This window comes from Vidua chalybeata, chromosome 3 (assembly GCF_026979565.1).
Source record: "Vidua chalybeata isolate OUT-0048 chromosome 3, bVidCha1 merged haplotype, whole genome shotgun sequence".
NCBI classification, from domain to species: domain Eukaryota; kingdom Metazoa; phylum Chordata; class Aves; order Passeriformes; family Viduidae; genus Vidua; species Vidua chalybeata.
This window is the reverse complement of record NC_071532.1, coordinates 101,606,673-101,629,145: the sequence shown is the minus strand read 5'-3', so window position 1 is coordinate 101,629,145 and position 22,473 is coordinate 101,606,673.

The window sequence follows — 22,473 nt, the reverse complement described above, 5'->3', positions numbered from 1 at the left end:
ACTTTAACATCAAAGCCAAGGTCCTCTACTCAGCAAGGGCTTACTTGAATGAATTATAGAGGAGAAAAGTCCAGTACTTTCTTGGTTTTTTCCCTTGCAGAGACACAGTCCAGCAAAGGCTTTAATAAGATGTTTGAGGTCAAAAGGTTCAGGTTCCTCACTGTGAGCACCAGGAAGCTGCCAGAGTGTTTCAATATGTGTGGTGTTTGCAATGCAATCAGACAAAGCTGAAAACTCTATTACAGTGTCATGTGCCTGACTTCCTCCTGGAGTGCTCTCGTGTACAGCCAGCAGCCGAGTGGGAGCACACGGGGAATCTTCCTGTTGGCACTTTAGCTGCTGGAACAAACAACCTTCAGCACCTCAGCGTTTGGCTGCCAGGAGGGGTGTGACAATGGCTTCCTCCAGGGAGTTGTGCCAGTTGGTTTGATATTGATTGGTAACAGACATCCAGGATTCAGAGTTTTTCAAAGAGAAGAGATGACTGTGCATGATGTTTAATGTTATTCGACTCGATAATATCAAATCTCTGTCAGAATCTAAAAAGCTATCAGAAACTGTTTGGTTCCTATTTACATCAAACCAAAAAGTATTAAAATGCCTCTGAGATAAGCGTAGAAGGTGCCGTTTTTATCATTTTTGTCAAAAATATTTTAGATTCTTTTCCTGTACATAATAGCTATTTTTCACTTTTTTATTTTTTATGTTCCCCACTGTCATGACTACATCTCTCCATCTTTCAGCAACAACTTTTATTCTGAAGTTTACAAAGCACATGTATCATTGATTTTAATATCTGTTTCACACAGAACAGTTGACAACTGATTGTAATATAGCAATTGTTTTCTTCAGTAATACAATGGAATGCGGGGGGGGGGGGGGGGGGAACGGCAAAAAGAGACAGAGGAGATGTCTTCAGTTTAATCACACAAGGGATTGGATTCACCTCACCTTGCTTTAAGTCCTTCGTGGTCAAAGAAGAGAGATCAACAGTAGTTAACATCAAAGATTCGTTCCATGCAAAACAGCTAAGGTATAACAAAGAGCAAAGAGCACTGCAGAGGTAAAAGAAGTAGGAAACAAAAGACCTTTATCACACACGAAGATCTTATAATTAACATCTTGAGAATTCCTACTGTAGATGGTCCCTACCTAGATAATCACTAAATGCTTGGATGAAAATGATTTGTGTTGCAGTTCACAAGTCTCCAAAAGAAATTCTTTCCAAGTGTTAGTTTCAAGAGCACAGTATTTAAATCCATGCACTTTACAGACTGCAAAAACAATCCCATTAAAGAAAGTGCTGTTAATTCCCCGCCCCCCAATTCACAGGTAAATCTCTCCTTTTTTGAGTTGGTGTTGAGCTTTGCAATTATTTTTCTGTTTTTATTTTTTTCTACATATTCCTAATCCTCATATTCACAAAAAAAAACAAAAACAAACAAACAAACAAAAAACAAACAAACAAACAAAAAAAAACAACCAACCAAACAAACCCCCCCAAATAAACAAAAAGCCAAGTAAATCCAGCTGCAGTGATATTAAGTTATTTAAACCAGACACATCCCATATGGGAGGAAAAAAAAGCAGCTTCAAAAATCAGCTCCTATGTGAGGAACTTTCATAGCAATACTGCTGTAGCCATGAAAGTTTTGTGATAGTATTACTGTTTTCATTTATTTTTGGATTTGTTTGAAATTACAGTTCCCAACTGGAATGGCATTACTGATAAAATACGACCTATGTGTATTCTGTTTCTTGCATTTCCCCTCCAATATTAGCACCTCCAGTTAATGCAATTTACTGAAAAACCCCTAATTCTTTTTTTTTTTAAATTGCTCAGTAGAGATAATAAACCAAATACTTTAAAAAGTCTGTTTCCTTAGAATTTCTTGATGCATTTGTTAATTTTGTTTCTTTCATTTTCTTCTTTCTTTTTCTACCTTCTTTCTCAACAGATATGCTTTTCTTTTTCCTTCCTTGAATTTTCATGTGAAGAAGACAAAAGAAATAAGATTATTAGTAGTATTATTATTATTTGATGAACACTTTAGGACTGGTTAAAGCAGTTAAAACACTTAGCTATTACTGAAGGATGGACCTTCAATATGAAGACTTTGGCCTTGAAAAGACTTCTGAGAGTGCTCATTCAGTGTTGTCATGCCCATAACAGCTACAAAATTTGGCTTCCAGAAAGCTGAATGATAGATTGTCTCAAGGATGTGTCAGGTCAAGTCCAAGATAAAAAGGAGTTCAGCTGAATGTTGGAAAAATCTAGTGTACACAGAAGAGAAAGAAGGGAATGGGAAGATGTTCTCAGCTGCTTCTTCTTATTATTTAAGTTCTTTAAAGTCTGTTTCTTTGTTCCTGAATAAAAATGACTGTGTGTAATTCATGAGAATTCACCACACATGTGGCTTCCCTACAGGGGCCCAGCTTCTAAACCACTTTTGATAGGGGAAGATATTGACAAAGTTCCAGCTGTTTAAAATTCAAAAGACATCTAGTCATAAGGTGGTCTAAATACAGATCTTTTATAATCTACAGTATCTTGAAAACATGAGGTGATGCAAGTGCACAGCTCCTTAAAGGCTTCCCTTTTCCAGTAACTTTTCTTCACAGCTTCTTGGTGCAAGCACAAATGAAGTTCCAATGACACTTTTATATTTTTCATCAGTCTTTAAGTAGTATGTGTTGAGGCTTCTTCTGACTTATTTTCACACCTAAAGACATTTTCAGTTTGCATCTAACTCGTAAATAAACCCTGTAGATAAATAAAGCTCAATGATAAAAAATTAAAGAAAGTTCCCTTACATACTTTAAGAAAAATGCATGCATTGCAGAGAGTTCTGATTAGCATCAAAAGCATATACTTTTTGCCATAAATGTAAATAAATGTTACAAAAAATTTAAATAGTGATCTATTACTGGACTAATTTTTAAAATAACTATAAAGCAATTAATCACAACTTTCAAGACAAAATAAGAAAAGCTTTCTTTTTAGTTTTTGCTTCTTGAAATCAAAAAGAAGTTTCCATAGGTAGATTTTTGAATTTAGAATTCTGAATAAAATTTTTTGGTCTTGCAGTGCTTCATGAACACAGATATGACTCACACTGATTTTGCCATACATACATACATTCTTCTATGAAATAAAGCTTGTGTGACACTATTCAGATAATATTATATGATAACCATTTATTTTTGTACATGTAAATGTGTCTTCAAGGTTTTCACTTTATTTCAACAAAAAAATAACCAAATGAACTAAGAGTCTATGATGAATAAATACTTATTAGGTATAACTTTAGGCTGATCATGAAAAATCATCTCTGGATAAATTTTGTGTGTTTTCAGTACACCATGGAAGTCAATCTGAGGAAGCCTTTGTGTGATTCCTTGATGTGGCTGAATAAAAGATCATCCTAAGTATTATTTACAGTCTATTTCCATTTCCATACTAATCATATTATTACAGAAACTCAGTCTATATACATTTGCCAGTCCCCGCTGGTGAAAGACAATCTTCATTAAGTTAAAAAATGGACATCAGAAAATTGTTTTTGAAGTGCAATGAAATGATTTAATAACAATGTATCTTCATATTTCCTAAATGATTTTAAAACCTTAATGCACTGCAGGAGCCTGCCTCAGTGGCATAATGAAACGGGACAGTTCAGATTGCAACCTGCTGTGTGAGGTTCCCCCCGTGTTACAGAACAGCAGGGCAGCTCTGTCTCCTTTCTTTTTTATCTTTCTTTTCCTCTCCAAGTGCTGGGTCATATTCTTGGAGCACGGGATGTCACTCAGTATCTCACACATCCAGCTGGTGTTTAATTTGCACAGAGTAAAGACGAGGTACTTAGAACTAAATCTACTGCTACAGTTTGATCATGAAAGTTGCCAAAAGATTCAGAATATAGCTCTGCTAACTACTGGGTTAGTGGAAATATTGGCCATTTACTTGTGACAACCAGCAAATTGGCCTCTCCCCACACACCCCCCGGACATATAGAACAGTTATACAGCTTGGCATAGAGATAAACGTGTATTTAGAGAGAAAGCAGGAGAAAAAGAGATTTGAACACACAAGCCCACAAACGCACTGCCGACATGATGGTTCAACCTTGTCTAAGGACACAGGCAGATGCAAGGAGAAAATGGATGTGAAAAAAGTTGTAAGTGCACAGCATGAAATACGTTCACAAGAACTTGGGCAACTCTTAGGACAATGAACCTTTGGACTCCGTGCCTTTAAATGATCTGATATTCACTACATTACAACTATTTTTCTTTATATGCACTGGGGACAATCCTGGAACCTCCTTTTAGGTGTGCCTGTGGCCTGAAAAGAAGTAAATATACTGATTGTTGCTGCAACCTTCTGCAGAGGTTTGCAGAGCAGTAACATTCATGAAGGGAGAAAGCAAGAGCAGTTGTGGTTGGAAAAGACTTTAGCAGGGAGTGTGAAGTGGCAATACTGACTGACTATACCTGTTAAACAAATTGTCTCAGTGTAGCTTTGCACTGAGGCAAAAGTCCACCTGAATCTACTGGGGAAGTAACAGCATTAAATTTCAAGCATTATTTTGCTCAAGTGAGCTAAAGCACCAGTCCTAGGTTAGAGCTAAGATCTACTAGATATTACACAAATTCAAAATACAAGGAAAATTTTAGTTCCAAACTGTAGACATTCAGGGTAAAAATTGTTTGCCCTAAATTTAGTGCATAAATTTCTGCATATTATAAGCTCCTGTTTGAGTCACATGGGCAAGCCTGGGCATTCCTGAACCTATTTTAGAAGTCTGCTTAAGGAAAAGATGGATTGGACCCTAGAAAGGCCAATCTTTTTTGGTAGAGAGAGACCCTGGGGTGACTGTTTTGTGTGTAGATGGATGAACCCCAACCTATCTTTTTCCTAGAACAGTGCTGCAGCCAGATTAATGTATGTGGTGGCACACTCTCTAGCAGAGATACATTACAGCTTAATTATGTAGTTGATCCTGCTCCACGAAGAAGGATTTCTCCACTGGAAGATGAGCCAAAAGTTATTTTAAGTCACATCTTATTTTGTATTTAATAGTAGCACTCTAATGCTCAATTTTGCTTTGTGTACATTGTATATGCAGCTTTTCCAGTCATTGAATTGGCATGAATAATACTTCAGTCTATACCAGGTTTAATGCAGAGGGAAGAATTTGACCATCAGCAGCTCACCTGCAAGTTAGTGACATGTAAAATCACACTTGTTTTTTGCTAACCACCTGGCCTTCCTGCCTTAAACTGCACCTAATTCCACCATAATTTTTAACACTGGATTTCATCTTTTTCAGGGCTGCACTTTACTAATACTGTGACACACAGTGACACATACTACTTTACTGTGAGGTAGATGACAGAAGAAGGAATCTACTTCAGATCACTGGCCCTTTTGCCAGCTAATTTCTTGTGAAATTTTCCGGATCTAAAAGTCATTAAGCCAGTCTTCCTATATATATATTAAAAAATCTTAACTCAGTCCCCTAATGGTAAACCTGGATGACTACAAATATTCCAGAACATATTCTTTACTAGTTTTTTAGACATAGTTTCATTTATAGGACCAAGAGCTTTCTGTGCCTCAGCTGTGTGGAGATACTTTTTCTTCATAAATTTCTACTGCTATGTAGTCTAGTAGGCAACTGTGTGACTTTGTCTCAAAGTACTAATTTTTAAAGGTGACACACATTCTAATACTCATTGCTAGTAGATGCAAATCAGAGGGAATCATAGAATCATTTGTGTTGGCAAAAACCTCTAAAATCAAGTCCAACTGTTAACCTAACACTGCCAAGTCCACCACTAAACCATGTCCCATGGCTTGTCTGTAACCCATATTGCTTTGTTTCAATTTGGTCAATGCTTAATCTTTATTTTCCTTTCAGTTGTTGTTACGCCTGGGCTCTGAAAACAAGAAAGAAAGGTACAAGAAAATAAATTATTGTGCTCAGGAAAATATTTTAAAGTCCAAACCATAAAAATCTTGAACCTTACCAATACCTTACCACTAATAGCAATGCCAAGATACTAAGATTGCTGTTAAGGTGTCCCCAAATTGTCATTTGAAGAACTGATTTCTTCTCTTGTGCATTTTTGCATATTTGCAGAGATGAATAAGAGATATGTTCTTGTATGCAGCGTGATCTTATTAACTTTTTTTTTTTTTTTTTTTGGTCTGAGGGCTAATTGAAAACAAAATGCCTAAATTTGCAATGTTGTACGTGTATGAATGCAATAACTTCCCCATTCTAATTAGCTGGGCCACTGATTGAGGTGACTTGCAAATAGAGACCTAGATTTTTTAAATTTAACAAGAAATCAAAACACCTAAAAGGTGACTCACTCCCTGTAAGATGTCACCGAGGAAGTGCTGCCTCCTCCTACCATGCTAATGAAGCCCGAGGTGACTGTGCCCCTCAGATGGGGGTCTGCATTTACACAGAATAACCCCGGGCCAATATTTGGAAGCAGAGAAAACAAAACCATTGTCCTCAAGCTGACGGCATTGCCCTGGTTAGCAGCGCTGCCCGTGGCAGCAGGAGTGGCCCGGGTGGCCCGGAGCAGGTGACCGGAGCAGCCCCGCAGGTGGCGGCGCTGGCAGCTGGCAGGGACAGAGGGCACGAAAGCCATTCCCGGCCCAGCTCCAGCGTGTTCAGGCAGCATCAGATAAGGAAGCAATTGGTATGTTCACACCTGCTTACATTCAAACTATCTGCTAACTGCTGACACAAACCTTCTATCTTCCTACTGAGACATCAAGATAAATTCAGAGGAAATGGAGCTGTTCAGGAAAAAAAAGCACTACTCTTTGCTAAATTGAGTGATTCCTCTAGGCTCTGACCAACAGCTTGAGGTCAGCACAAGAAGAAAAGACAAAGAAGAGTCCCTCAGGGATTTTTCAGAAGCTAAACTAGAAAATTTGCTCAGCTGTTTATCACCTGAATTTGACCTCCCAAGCAATATCTTTTTTTTTTTTTTTTTTTTTTTTTTTTTTTTTTTTTTTTAGAACAAGAAGGCAATGAAGGATTTGATAATAAATAAAAGGGAATTTGTCTTCTCGACATTTTGTTAGTGACGTTCTGAGGCTCTGTTTCTGACTAGGATTTCCTTTGGAGTTAGATCCTTAGGCTAGTCAGGCCTCCTTTTTCTTGTTGTTGTTTTTGTTTCTGGTTTTGTTTGTTGGTTTTTGTGAGTTTTATGTTGTTTTGTTTTGCACTACACCCATGAGCAGCAGTGTCAGATACTGTTTTTCTTTGCAAGGTATGACTGGGGCCAAACTACCTGTGATATTTTTTTCACAATTCCTTCCAAAAAGGCACATCAAAAGCTTTTTTTCCCTCATATCTTTTTTTTTTTTTCTTTCCTGTAGTAAATCTGTTGTCATAGAAAGGACTGATCTTATAAGATGTCTCGAATCCTCCTCTCCCATAGATACTCTCACAGAAGCAGGTGCTTGGCATCTCTCAGGATCAAACCCTAAAATGCTAGTTGCCATGGTGACTGAATGTGAAAGAACAATAAAGAGCTGTTTACCACGGAAACTTATCAGCAGGGCTCGACAAAGCACCACAAAACTGTAATTAGGATTGCGTTGAAACAGCTTTATTTCTGCAGCTAAAACTAGGCAACAGCCTTTGCCTTTGATTTATTCCAGATATTACCCCTTGTACATCCCTTGCATCCCTTGTGTAAGATCCCACCCAAACTCTAAGCAGATTATAGCAGAGTAGGCAAAAATTAGCATTTTGAAAAATCCATGAAAAACAAGGCTACAAAACTGCATGCAAATGACTGTATGAAAAATGATGCTTTCAGAAGCAAAGTGCTTTGAAATATCCTACACACCCAGAGGTTGCTACACTCCACAGCAATCTGCAGAAGATCGTGATAGTTTAGTATACACATTTGGATGTAAGGATTCTTTTCACATTTGATTGAAAGGGCAATACCCCAAACAGAACACAGAGTTCTTTTTCATGTTAAATTTTGGTTGGTTTTTTGCTTCTTAGGATTCTAGTTTCCTATGCTGTTAGTAATACTGCTGTCATAGGTGACAAGTTAAAACAGAGATTGTTAATGGTAGTAATCAATGTTAGCTTGGCAGTGCTGTGTCCTGAATGAATTCAGAGGTGCACTGTGAAAAGCATTTCACAAATGCCTGTGAAGGGAAGGTCTTTACAGAGAAGAGCTTTCGCTTTAATTAAGCAAAGCAGATGGTGCTGGAAGGGAAACAAAGGGAAACAGAGGTGAAGCATCTTGCTCACAGCTGATCAGTGACAGGTTTCAAATAGTTATTCCCAAATTATTGGGATTCTGAACCAATGCCAGTTTTCAGCAAAGACGATGGTTCACCTTTAGCATTCAGTTTAACCACAGTGTATGGGATGTGTGTTTACAGGTCAGAGGTGACGATGTGGGGCACCACCAGCCCACAGGCAGCAGTTCAGGAGTCTCTGTGATAGATATACATTCATACTCCTATTTCTGCATGTAGGAATTGCACACTGAGGAAAGTTCCACTCTTCGTCACAGCATTCAGGAGGGTATTGGCAGAATTCAGTAATTCAACAAAGATATTGGGAAGCCTCATGTAGTTGTCTCATTCATGTGCTGGGATATATAATGAGAAAAGTAATGGTAAAAAAAAATTATTTAAATAAAATCCTTTTAAAAAGATGCCACAGATCATGATCTGCATTCATCCTCCTTGCTCTCACAGGAGGTGTTTTTGTGATGCTTCCATTGCTTTCTGCAGGTTGTGTTGCTTCAAACTTTCATGTTAGTTGTTTACCATGTGAGTCCCAGAAATGTGGAATCTGTTTCTGTTAGTGCAGTGTTTGAATCAGTTAAATCCAAAACACTAACACTTTTTTTTTTTTTTTAGTTTGCAGCAGCAATAGATACTTAATATGTTCACCTGAGAAAAATTCTGCTGAATATGTAAAAAGCATATTTTGTGCATCATCTAAACCATTCCTTTATGTATGTAGAAGAAATGGATCACCAGTGCTTGCAGGCAGCACCATTTAGCAGTAGATAGGGAATGATCTTCTAAGGAAAAACTATTTCCTTTGAGCATTCAAATCTCTGAACTGATTTTTCTTCCTCTTCAACGTAAACCCATTGCCTTTGCTTCGGTGTGTTGCAGCTGGATGACAGAGAGGAAGGTCAAATTCTTTGAAGTGATATAACCTGAATTACAAACCAGGTCTGGAAGAGATAGTGGGTGGAAAGAACACAAGCCAGGGCTGATCTCTGCACAAGCTACAGCTGCTGTCAGTATTGTACTGCTGGTCTCTGATAATTAGCTGCTACATGAAGTAAAAGGTCTGGTGTGCCCCAGGTAACTGTTGTTGTTGTGAGAAACTAGCAAAGATAATGATATCTGTTTCCTGCAATCGTTTCTAGTGTTCCCTCCTTTCCATCGCTCACCTTCGGTAATCACCAGGAAATCTGCTGGGATTCTTTCCTCACCCTTGGCCCCGGGGTGCCTTGCCCCGAGGGGCAGGGCTTGGGGAGAGGCAGTGCCTGCTCATTTCCTGGCACGTGTAGAGACTTCAGAGGGAGTAGGAGAGGGAGGAAAAAATACCTCCTGGAGCAGAAACAGTTGCCAAGACATCACGAGTAGGAAATTAGAGATAGAAATTAAAAGCTGGATCATAGAGCTGCACATGATTGTAATGTGTTCTCTCCTCAAAAAAGCTACAAAAAAAGTTTGTCATTGATTATCTTTTTTTTTTAATTTGGAATATGGGACTCCAACGTTTAAGTGTCCAAGCTTTCCTGGCAGTGAAAGCAGAGGCAAAGGTCTTCCTCTAAGATCCAAAATACACGGGGCTTGGAGCCTGCTGCAGTTTCACTGCTTCATACACAGATGCTGCCTGGTTCTGGTACAGCCATTCACACATCTCTTCACTCCAGGTGAAATCTTGCCCTACTGGCCCATGTGAGACTTGAAAGGACACAGAGATCCTTATGTTAGCCCATTCATAATGAATTACACCCATAATGAAGATGATTTCGTATGTCATTTAGCTACACAACATCTGAAATGAATTTTGTGAGAGCAAGGAAGTTGTTCATGTTGGGCTTGAGGGTCTGTAGCCCAGCGACTGTTAGCTATCAGAGGCAAATCAGGACAGCATCAAAGCTAAAAGAGTTTGGTGAAATGAAAAAATGTTTTGCTTAAGAACAAGAGCAAACAGTTTGGTGGGAGACATCTCACACTGTTGTAGCTGGTTTAAGTTAGGCTTCTGATGGAGAAGGGAAATGTTCAAGCCTGCTACAATCAGTGAGGGCCAGCTGACACTTAAGGTAGTTCACCAGCTTTCAAATAAGGATATTTCTTGTCCTCTACAAATTTATGAAATAATATCTTAAGGCAGAGGTCTAATTTTGAAGGGTAAGATGGGTATCTTCTTGTAGAAGAGACAAAGTTCTCATGAACAGAATGTGTCAGATGCAGTAACAAAACTCTATGAGTCAGTGAGAGCTTATCAATTTAACACAATAGGTGAAGCCTAAAACCTCATGGTAAATTTTTCTCCGATATACACACACACTAAACCTTTTTACTATGTACTTTTCCTTAAAAATGTAATTTTCCTCTTAAGATCAGCAGTTTCATGAAAATCCATAAATTTGAGAACTCATTAGGTTCCATTTAAATGGCAGCTGAGCCAGGTTGTACCTTGGTGCCTCTGAACTCCATCTCTGACAACAGGATATAGGGATGGATGGGTCAGTGGTGACAGAAGTAAAGCACTTCACCCACCTACTAGGAATTTGGGATTTTACTCATATGACCGTTTCTTTACAATGAATCTCCATATGTACAGTCATGATGAAGGAAAACAAGCATTGCTGAAAACAGAAAAATAACACAGAAAAAAGTTTAATGTTATGTGTTGCACTATGTTGAATGTCAGCCTGTAAAATGGAAGCTATTACTTCTTGGGGAAAACAATCCAAAATACAAATATTCCATGATATATAGAAGTCTGTGAAAGCAAGGGCAATACTGATGGACTAAGGCTGGTAGTAGACAGGAAATTAAACATAAGTTTACAGTGCATCCTAAAAAGACATCTGGGGCTCCATTCAAAAACTCATTATTGCCTCACCAAAAAAAGGCCAAGATTTGCTACGGCTTTTGCTCAAATACTGTTTTTAGTTATTGACACATAACATAGGAATAAAAAACCAGGATAAACAGGAAAACATCACAAAAATGATTGTGACAGAGAAGAAACTCTCAAGAAAAAAAATAATAAAAAAACCCACATTATGTGTTTCCTTCTGCTGCACATTAACTGTGAAAGTCCCACTGAATATCAGCTGCAAGACCTGTGGTCAGCCTGGGTAGAGTATTAACCCTGGTGAAGGGAAGTGGACACAGAAACTCTATTAATATTTGTCAGAAATACAATGTAGGGTGGTGTGAAACAACAAAAGAGAATGGAGCAGCAAAAGGAGATAGTGTCAAAGAACAAATTCAGAGATCTGAGTTATTTCCCAGATTTGCACAGACTTTCTATATGATATTGGCCAGAATCAACAAGTTTGTTTTTTTCTCAATTTCCTTCCTCTCTAAATAACTACATTGTTGTCTTTTATTTTGCCTTCTAAGATTACAAGTAGGATCAGTCTCTATCCATGCTGTTTCCTATAATGGGGCATGGTCTATTTTACTGCTGTGACTTCTACTGCTATTTAATCACTTTCCTTGAGACAAGGGGTAATGTGGAAGAGAGGAAATAAATGTGTTAGAGGACCTGTTGCTACCTTTGTTTAAAACTGGATCCAATGAAATATTGCAAAATTTGCTTTTAAGTGCCCTCTGGCAGTAGGACTTTATTCCAATACACACAAATACACTCACAGTAATCTGGATTATTGAGTGCTAGCAATCTGAAGATGTTTTTTAAAACCATTAGAAAGTATTATTTCTCAATAGGACAGGAGTAACTGCCATTCTATTTTTCAGTATTTTTGTTCATTTCACTATCAAAAGAAATCCACAAATAATATATCAGATTGCCATATTTTTCTTGTTTTCAATTGCTATCAAATCAGATTTAAGTGGAAAGCTGCTAGGTAGAAAAGCTAGTTGTAATTAATGCCCTATCAAGGAAAATTAATCAAAGCTCTTCTTTATACTCCTGGATAGTTTCTGCAAGTTTTCCTGGCAGTGGTCCCAGCAACAATTTAGCTCACAATCAAACATAAAGTTAGAATCAAACTTCTGAGTTTCCTCATTTGTTGTCTTTCACCATCTTTTATGTCTGTCAAGATAAGAAGTCAGAGCAAAGCTCCGAACTCTTTTCTTCCAGAGGATGCTGTTTTAACATGTGCTGTGACCTCCAGGGGAAAAGAACCCCATGTATGCATAGACAGAAAAAACAAAAATATATCCTTCAGCTGCCCCCCAGATCCTTACTACAGCACTAATTCCAGCTTTAATCTGGTCCACATTATTTTCCTGAGCATTCAAACTTTGACAATAAAGCCATGTATAGAGTAAGCAGATTTATTGTTTCACTAAGCACACTGGGCTGTATGGTCTGTACACTTTGAGTGAGCCTAGAAACAACAGTGGAAGAAAATACTGGATTATTAGGTTATGCTTCAGAATTTTATGTCAACAAATAGCTTCTACTTTTCTATCTATGCTACCTGTCTTTCCCTGTCAGCTGTCAATGGCTTGCTTCTTTTTAATGAATGCTGGGGCCTCCAAAGTTCCCCCAGGCACACATACATCAAGAAAAATGCTGAGATTTGTCAATTCCCCTAACATCCATTTAGGATTATTGTCAACATTTATAAATCTATAAGCAAAACATTCCCTTGAGACTGATTCTTTTTGATGGTTAGTTGAGGTAGGTCACCCAGCAGGGAAAATCTTGTTGGTGTATGGCAAGGATGTGCTGCCTTTAATGTCTTCTTTTTATTGGTGATCTTTGAGTCATTTGACTGCTTACAGAGTAGGATTTATCATTTTTGTATGCATCAACCCCTTTGATTTTATAATGGTGTTTGTGCATTTATATAGATTTGGTTTGTACTTGGCATGGGAATGAAGTATGGAAAGGCATAGAAAAACCTCTGTCCTTAAGAGTACCATATAGGATTTTTTTTATTATTATTTTTAAAGCTCCTGCATAAATGCTTAGCTTGCTCAGTTAGAAAAAGAAATATCAAGTAGCTCATAAACTGTTTTAGTTTAAGTTTGCTCAGAAATTTGTCAGTTCTTTTAAAAAGGGGAAGGAAAAATACAACTCTTATGCAGCCTTAAGGGAAGCAAGTACACATGGAGGAAACTGATACTGTCAGGCTATCAGTTAAGGGGGGTGATATTTGTATCTTACATCTAATATTAGAAATTAAGGATAGAGGATCCCTAATGTACATCAGAATTATTCTCAGAGATGGCTATCTCAACTTTTTTAATTGCTCAGATATATACCAATTTACTAGGTTACTAGGAAGGTCTCATGACATTTTAGTCAATGAAACAACTTGTTTATTAACAAATACTTTTAGAAAGTCCATTCAAGATCTATACATAGATCTATAGGTAGAATCAATGCTAGGAAGTAAATTCAAATGCTTTCCAACATCCCTGAAAGTGCTGGTCAATGCAAGGCATCTGCGAAGAGGTTGGAAGACAAGTGAGAATTCCCAGTGTGTAGAAGAGTCCAGGGCAGTACAAAGCTTCAGAGTATAAATGGGTTTGTAATGGTTGAGGTCCAAAGCTCATTCAGCTCAGTAGTCTACCTGCCACAGGAGGAGGCAGGGCAGAATAATTTCTCATTTGCATATGCTCCAGGCCTCCACAACCTAAGGCTGACAGACTTCCTGAGCTGGATGTAGGGGTGTTACAGATCATTCCTCATGTGAGGAGCTGTGTAGGTCTGTTTTGAGCCCCTGTAAACCGTTAACTTCAGTGTCCTGAGTTTAATTTTACATTAAGCAGAATTGTGTGAATTGTCACTTTGTGAACCTACCATCTACTAGCTACCTAGTTCCTGGAGATTCTCAATGAGCCCAATAAATTTGTTTTTAAGGAACCTTAAGACTGGCACAAGGAGAATGGTGCATCAGTTCATAGACTACAAAGAGCATGAAGAATTAAACAAACAAATTGCAACAAAAAAGAAGAATCAAAGCACATGAGGCTTTTATCTGCATCTGAATGCTTGTTATTAGGAAAAGCAAGTGCCACACCTATAAAATCAAAATAGTTTTAAAAGTTTGCTGAGTTGGGAAAGGAAAACCAAGAGGTTCAGACACTCAATTCAGTGAAGTAAGTGGGGGGTACCTCTGCTTCTTCTCCTGTTAAGATAGGCACACTTTTGAATCCTGGTTCAGAAATGGTTGTCCCATGTGTCTGTCATTTTCCTGCCCATCCAAGCTGGTCTTTAAGGATTTAGATGGTTGCTCAGGCTTTCAGAAAATGAATAAATGCCAGAAAAAAGAAGAGTTGTGTGCAGTCAACAAAGAGTAAAATGTTTCCTTACAGACAGAACTGAGCTCAGTATTGGATTTTTCACATAGAAAATGCTGAAGTCGAATTGTAATTTGACTTCAGCATTTCTTACCAATGGTTGTAAGTGAACTTAATAACAACTGTGAGAAATGCCTGGTTACTAGAGATAAGGGAGCTACCAAACCCAGTGTTGTAAGAGGGATTTAATGAGACCTCATATTTGATTATGAGGCAGCAGAATCTGAGTAATAGTAGACCTTCTCTGCCTCATCCAACTAATTAAAATTTGTGCCAAAGGCAAATGACTAAAAATGACATGAAAGGCCAGTGAGGAAAGCTGGGCTACAGTGGGGAAATTTTTAATATTTGGTTATAGCACTAGCAGAATTTAGTCTTTGTGATGGAGTTTAGTGCCATATCCATAGGGAAGTTCTCAGGAGTACCCACGTAGAGTGTTCAGGCAGCACGTTTATGTTTCTGTAGCAGAGAGAAGGAGGAATTGGAGCAGAAAGTGAGGGAAAGATACTTCAGAGCATGGAGAAAAAGAGAAGCCTTAGAGTTCAGAGAAGGAAAGCAAAGAGAAAGGCATGAAGAAAAATGACCCATGGAAGGTTAGAGCTCACAAAGAAAAAGATCATGTGTATGGCAATCAGGGGAGCAGAAAGTCCTCCTAGGTTGACTAAGCAGAGACAGTTTAAAGGCATTCAGTCATACTAGTGATTATTAGTCCTTTGAAACCTATTAATCCTATTATGAGACTGTGGAGTAATTTTAGAATTTAAACAGGCAAGCAACTATATTTAAACTTTGTTGCCATGTATTTTCTTTTGCCTTTTCTAATTTCATTCTTTATTTCTTTCTTTTCAGTTTCATTTTCTTTTTTTCTCCTTTGCAACTTTTCTTTTGTCTTCTTGTTTCCTTACCTCTCCTGTTTCTTCCTACACTTTATTAATCTGAAGATTAAAGGGGAAAGGCTGTGTGACCTTTACTACCTGCATTCTTCACTTTAGGAGGATGGGGAGGCAACGTAAAGCTCCTGGAATCCTTCAAACAAAGCAGAGTATTATTGCATACACAGTAAAATAGTTCATAAAAGGAATTTAGAAAGAATACAGTAAACACCAGTATAAGCAAAGTTTGGCCTCGGCCCACAAGCTCTGCCAGGCAGTTGAATACTCATCAGGCAAAATGGCAACATAGCCAAACAGCTGTGTGTTCCTCAGAGAAGCATGTAGAAACACATGGTCTTAAAAGAAAAAGGGGCCTTCATCTTCTTTAGGCTTAAAGACATTCTGCATAACAGTCAAATTTTTACTCTTTCCTTAAGAAGATCACTGTACCTGTTTCATGGACTCTGTTTTAGGTAGTTAATATTTTAGGTGATATTCACATGCTATATTGAATTTGTAATTACTCGCCAAATTGTAGTGAGGGACACTTTGTCAGCCTGGTCACGTCCCTTTCTCTGTCTCCCCTGGCTGTTGCCACACATTTGTCATCAGTGTAGAATGATCCTTCCCTGGGCAACAGCCACTGTATTTCATTCATGTTTGTTGGCCAAAGTCATAATACACATAGGAAATTGTTCTGGATCAATTTTAGTCCATGTGTATATAAACAGTCAGCAGCTTGCACGCCACTTTATAAATCATAGCTAGTGCAGCAAAGATATTCACAGCAAAGAACAGGGGGTGCTGTGAAATGCAGGAGCACTCTGATCTGCTGGCATGAGGGATGGCTTGCCAAGTTATATAAGATCTCCAGGATCTGAGGGGATGATTGAGCCAAGGTGTTCCTGGTCAGTTAGCCAGTGAGAGGCTCAGGAGCATTTCCCTCTCAATCTGTGAAAAAACACACAGCCACAGGGTTGCAAAACCAGCAAAGCAGCATTTGTGGAATTCACCAAGGGCAAAGTGCTATTCTCCATAGCATGCATATTCATTTTGATGTGGTTGTCTGCAGGCAGCAGTGTATGAAATCAACCCACAACTAACATTTACATTAAATCAACCACACAACTAACATTTACATTATGGCACTGCGGTCTGGCAAGGGGCAGAGACCTGAAAGTGAATACAGTAAGCCTTGCTGTCTTCAGTGTTCCTTCTTATTGCTAGGTGTAAATAACAACAAGAGCCAAGTAGTTGCATTAACAGTCTTAGTCTAACTTCTGGAGAATCATTTCCCCATCCTTTTTTTTTTTTTCAATGAAGAAAGGATACATCCTTCTGGTGGGCTAATTAGGGTAACAATACTCTGTTTCTCAGGGCTTCATGTTTTTCAGAAGAATATGATATGACACATGTGACACCTTTTCTATGTTAATTAATGAATGCCTATAAAGCACATGTATGGGTGAGGGTTTCTGTTAGGTAAGTTCATACCTGCTGTTCACCAATGTCTATAGTGCTGAAAATGCAGTGGATATGTATGAGTCAGGCTGTGCTACCTGTATTTCCAGGACCTCATTAGCCACAAGAGCCATTTGCTGGCTATTAATTCATTAATCAATTTCTAGTTTAAAAGATTGTTTCAGAGGGAAAAAATAATTATTTGTACACCACTTGCTCTTATGTGCTCTACACTTAAGGAGAACAGAATTCAGATTTCATTTATTTACACATGTATTTTCTAACTCCATGAGTTCTGGAGTTTGCCATTGTAAGAAGCTATCTCAGCTCTCTGCATGTGTTAATACTTTCCATGTGAGAAAGAAGGCACATTTCTGACACAGTGGTTAGCCATTGGAACAAACTCCTAGTGGATTCTGTATTTCCTGGGCTTATCAAATAAAGGCTATAAACCTTGACAAAAGTTGTGCTATACTCAGCACAACTAATAAATATATTCACCTATAAGTTACTGGTCTCAACCGTGTTAAGTAGAAAATATTATTTGACTAGGTACATAGAAAGGTCCAAGTTGGAAGGGAACATAAGGGATCATCTTGTTCCAGCTCCCACATCATGGACAGGGGCACCTTCCAGCAGACCAAGTGGCTCAGAACCCAATTCAGAGCCTGCTTGACAACTTCCAGGTCCCCAGGGGTGGGACATCCACAACTTCTCTGGGAATCCTGTTCCAGTGCCTCACCACACTTGTGGTAATGAATTTCCTCCTTATACCTAACCAATAGCTACCCTCTTTCAACTGCTTCCTACATTCTTAAAATTGATGAATGTATGAAATGAGAATTTGAACATGGGAAAGAAAAGATTTCTTTATAGCCTAAATTTACACATTATTTCTATATAGGATGTGTGACAATACAATTTGTAAGTTGTTTTTGAAGGGCTATTTTGTTTTTGCAGGAAATGTGTTGTAGAGTAGTACAAATTTCAGCAAAAATGAAAATTAAAAAAATAGGAGAAGCTTGCAATTTGATTAAAATTATTGAACTCAATGATAATCAGCAGATAGTGGGCACTAAATATTTTGAAAAAAGAAGGGATCTTTTATTATTTAACTAAAGGAGGGGTTAACATTTTATCACTGAAATTTATCATAAATATTTCACTATTGTATGTTAGTTTTTAAATGCTTATGGAAGGAGAAGAGCTCCCACAAGAAATTGGGATTGTACTTAAGGCCCTCACAGAGGACATTTAAAATCAGGATCTGATTTTAAATATCCAGTCCAAGTCAGATAGTTGAAAAACCTTTGAAAGCTAAATATTTGACTTTCTTATATTTCAAAACTGGGAAAGAAATTATCTTAATAAACAAAAATTATTTCTGTCCCTTGTCTGTCAGAAAAATTTCATAACAAAATACAAGTATTTGATTTCACAAGTCTGTGGAGTTTAGTTTGGTTGACTTAGGCATCATGTAGCTACTATTTTTCTTTGCTGTAGAAGTATCTATTTGAAAAAGAATCTGTTTTACTCTACTTGCTATATTTTATTGCCAAAATAATGATCAAAATAAATGATCAAACTTAGCCCAGCATCTCTTCTCTGACAGTGGCCAATGCTTCAGACAAAGGTACAAGAAAATCAATGGTCAGTTATGCCACAGCCCTCCCAAAGTGAAAGATATTTTTTTTCCTTCTAATTCTTATTAGTTAGTAGCAAGCAGTAGCTTGCTGTTTTATATCCCTTATTTATATATATTACACATCTTGTCTGGTGCATCTGTGAGGCTCCTAGCTGCCATTCAGAACTTTACACTGTAAAAATCCTGTTATGTACCCAATGTTGACATATGGCAATGAGTTCCACAGATAACTTATATATGCTGAAACCAAAATATTTCCCTTAAAAAAAAAAAAAAAAACAAACCAACAACAAACAAACAAACAAAAAAAAACCACCCAAAAAAAAAAAAAAAGAAAAAAGAAAAAAACCCAGCCATTCAATTCAAGTGCACTTCTTTTTAAGATGTAGTAAGAACATTGAGAAAACACACTGATGGCAGAGGCAGTAGTGGTCAGTCTTGATTTGATTGATTTGATTTAGACCTTTGTTCCTGATTTAGGAGGCTTTAGCCATGACTGGACCAGAAATACAGGTTCTCACTAACTTTTTGGGTGTTTTGTACAATACCATCACTCCACTTCTGTCAAATTATATAAATTTAAAGTCCAGACAGCAATGTCCTTTAGTACCAATTGTTAAAGCAAGAAGTTGATGCAAAAAAGTACATTCTAAACCTTAGAGGTGAGGGAATGAATTAAGCTGAGGTTCCCTGTTCTCTGTGAACATCACTAAGTCATGTTGCGAAGAAAAAAACTGGAGGAAAACTTAATTATGAATATATTAGTATTTGTAATTTATTTATACCTTAAATTTTGAACAATACTAAAGCCACATGTTAACTGTATTTCAAGCAACACGTATAATTTCCATCATTAAATGGAAATTTTATAATATATCTACTATACAGAGTTAGTAATAATGTATATTTTCAAGGTGTGATTCTCATGAAGCAGGAGACCATGGATGAAGAATGCACTTTGAATACACAGTATGATCAATGGCATAATAATTGATACCTGTTTTCTTGTGTGTTCTTCCATGTATAGTCTTTATAGGCACTCAAGTGTCTTTGTAGTCTCAGAAATGCTGAGAAGCAATTTGGGAGTTTCAGGTATGTAGGAGGCACTTTCTAGGCACAGACAGGAAGAAGATTTGCATTCTTATGGGTCTCTCAAGGGGAACATTGTGTAACATTTTGAAAGGCCATTTTTTTCCTCTCTTCACATGCTTTTGTTTTGTGGGGTTTTCTTGGGCACGAAAAAAGAGGAAATGTCTAAAATGTCTCTAGATACAGAAAGACAGATTTGTAGGCTTTGGATCCCATTTTAAGTACCTAAATAGGGGGTCAGATTCTTAAAAATCTTGCATCTGTCATGTCCTGCTAAGACCAGTTTGCTGGGAACAATGGCAGCTGCTGCATGCCGAGCCCTTTCCAGAACCGGGTCTGTGTGCCCCACCAGGTTCAGTTTTCCTCCTACATGGGCAATTAATGAGCTCATTTTCCCTGGTATTTGTGGGGGCCTTTGGCATGTCACTGGGGGACAAAAGGAACATTTCCTAAGAGTAATAACAGTAACCGCTGACAATGACTTAGGAATGGCCCTACTACTCAACCCAACTTTGAATTTACTATTCACACCACTAGAAAGAGTTGTTGAGGTCTGGAACTCTTAGACAACCTTCTGCTGGTTCCCAGCCTGCAAACCTGAATGAGTGCCCTCTGTTGCCTTCTGGATTACTGGTCCTGTATGAAATTGATGTGAAATTAGTGCACAGAAGACTGGACCCTCCTCATAAAGGAGCCATATGAAGCAGACTTTTTCACCTTCATCTGAGGAAAGCAGAGCTCTTCTGAGCTCTGCACTTAAGCTTCATCAAGGAGGGGCCTAGCCACCATCAGTGGATTCTGGTTACAATAGGATTAGACAAAAAGCTACTACAAAAGATTCAGAATATAATGATACTCCTGATGCTTTCACTTTTGATGCCTTAAAAGCTATCTTTGTATTATATGCTGCTGGCTCCATTGCATACTCTGGGGCATTAGGGTAAGTGAACATGCAAGGAAAAGGAAAATCAATCTCCAGCCATAGATAATGGAACTACTAGTGCAGATGGTCACTAAATACCAGTGGTTTATAGCCCTCACTCTAGGGCTTGAGTTGCTCAGATGATTCCCTGTGGAAAAGAAGGAGAAAACCTATGAAAAATTATGGAATATCCTTCTCCTTGTGATCGTATATATTTAATTGCACTGACTTTTTAGCATTTGATTGTAGTCTGCTCTGCATTTGCAGCTTGATGCAAAATTGGGAGGCTCTCTGTTTTGTTTATTTTAATTCCACATTCAGTCACTGCTTCTTTTAGGTCTCAGATACCACAATTTGTGCTGGAAAGTGTCAAACACAGAGCCAATGTCCATGATGATGGATTGCAATGTTGTGTGAGTTACACAGGAGAGCGCCATTGTGTGCAGTTTTTCATGTAATTAGCCAGGAAACAGATCTTGTTGGGCACATGCAGCCTTTGGAAACAGAATTTTTATCCTAGCAACTGACCCTAACCACAGTTATTACCAAGGTTTCATTAACCACAGCAACAATAAATGCTGATCTTTTTATGTATAGGAAAAAGAACTTAATGAGCATGACTCTATATAGTTTAAACAAGTGAAATGCAAATTCAGGAAAAACAGGGAAATTTAAAAACATATTTCCACTTCCCCACTTAGCCAGTCTGATAATTTGAGTTCCTAACAATAAAATTCAATATCTAAATTCCTTTGGGCTTCCAGTGACTTTTTCCTTACTCAGGCATGTTCTTCTATTAATGAATCTAAGGTTTTCTACCTGGTTTTTAGAATGGCATTTTCAAAATGACTTAGTTATTTCATTAATAACAGAGTTGACTCTTCTGTAGTGATCTTTGAAAAACCCAGCTCCTGGGTTTTTTTCCCTGGGTAAAAGCATGGAAGAAGGATAAGAAGATGAGTAAGATTTAAAGAAAGAATAGGAATATATATTCAGAGGACATATTTATGCAGATTTTTAGCTTTTAAACTTCTCCTAAATTTTTTTTCATTCTTCTTGCAGTCTTTACAATCATAACTACATGTATTTTTTCATGCAATGGACATAGAGGTAACTCATGGATAACAGGAAGAGCTGAATTAAATGTAGTATAAGTGCATTTTTCTGGTTAAAGTCAATGAAATTCTCTATATTTTGTCATATCACATGATGCATTAATGAAGACAAGAACAATAGTTACAGAGCTATGCCGATTGCTGATTTGTATTTTCAATTTCATGTGGGATTTCTGTGGAAACAAAACTATTTGCTAAATTATTTTACTGCTTGCTATGCAATTTGCATTTATTTTAATATTTAGACTTCTTTAATTTTTACAGACTATTAGAATTAAATTATGGGTTTTTGAATGCATATATTCAGCATTTTTTTTCTCTAATGGTTCTTAAAATAAAAATATTCAAGAAGGAATTTATATAAATTCTTTTCATTATTTTTTTTAGAATTTGCTGATACACAAGTCTTGTCAGGATCTGGATAACTCAGCCTGACAGTTTTGAAAGGCTTGTCTGTTTTTTTTGTCTTCTGATAGTGGGGTTTTTTGGGCATCATTTAACTCACATCAATACAAACCTATGTTCAAATACAGATGTAGGGAAGAAATCTCATAAGATTTCAGTAGGTTTTCCTACATAGGGGATGGAGAATGAGAGAGTCCTTCTGGGAGCAATTCAACAGTGTGGGTCTTTTCTTTTTCTCTCCTCCCCCCTCCTCAAAGTATTACTGGAAAATCAAGAGAGTCTAAAAAAATCAATGGTAGTGTTTAAAAGCCTAAAAATTGTTTCTCACCAAAAGTAATTTAAAAATAGATATTTAAAAAAAAACACAAATCAGGGGGGACATGGTGAAATTATATGTTCTGAAAGTCAAAATTATCTGA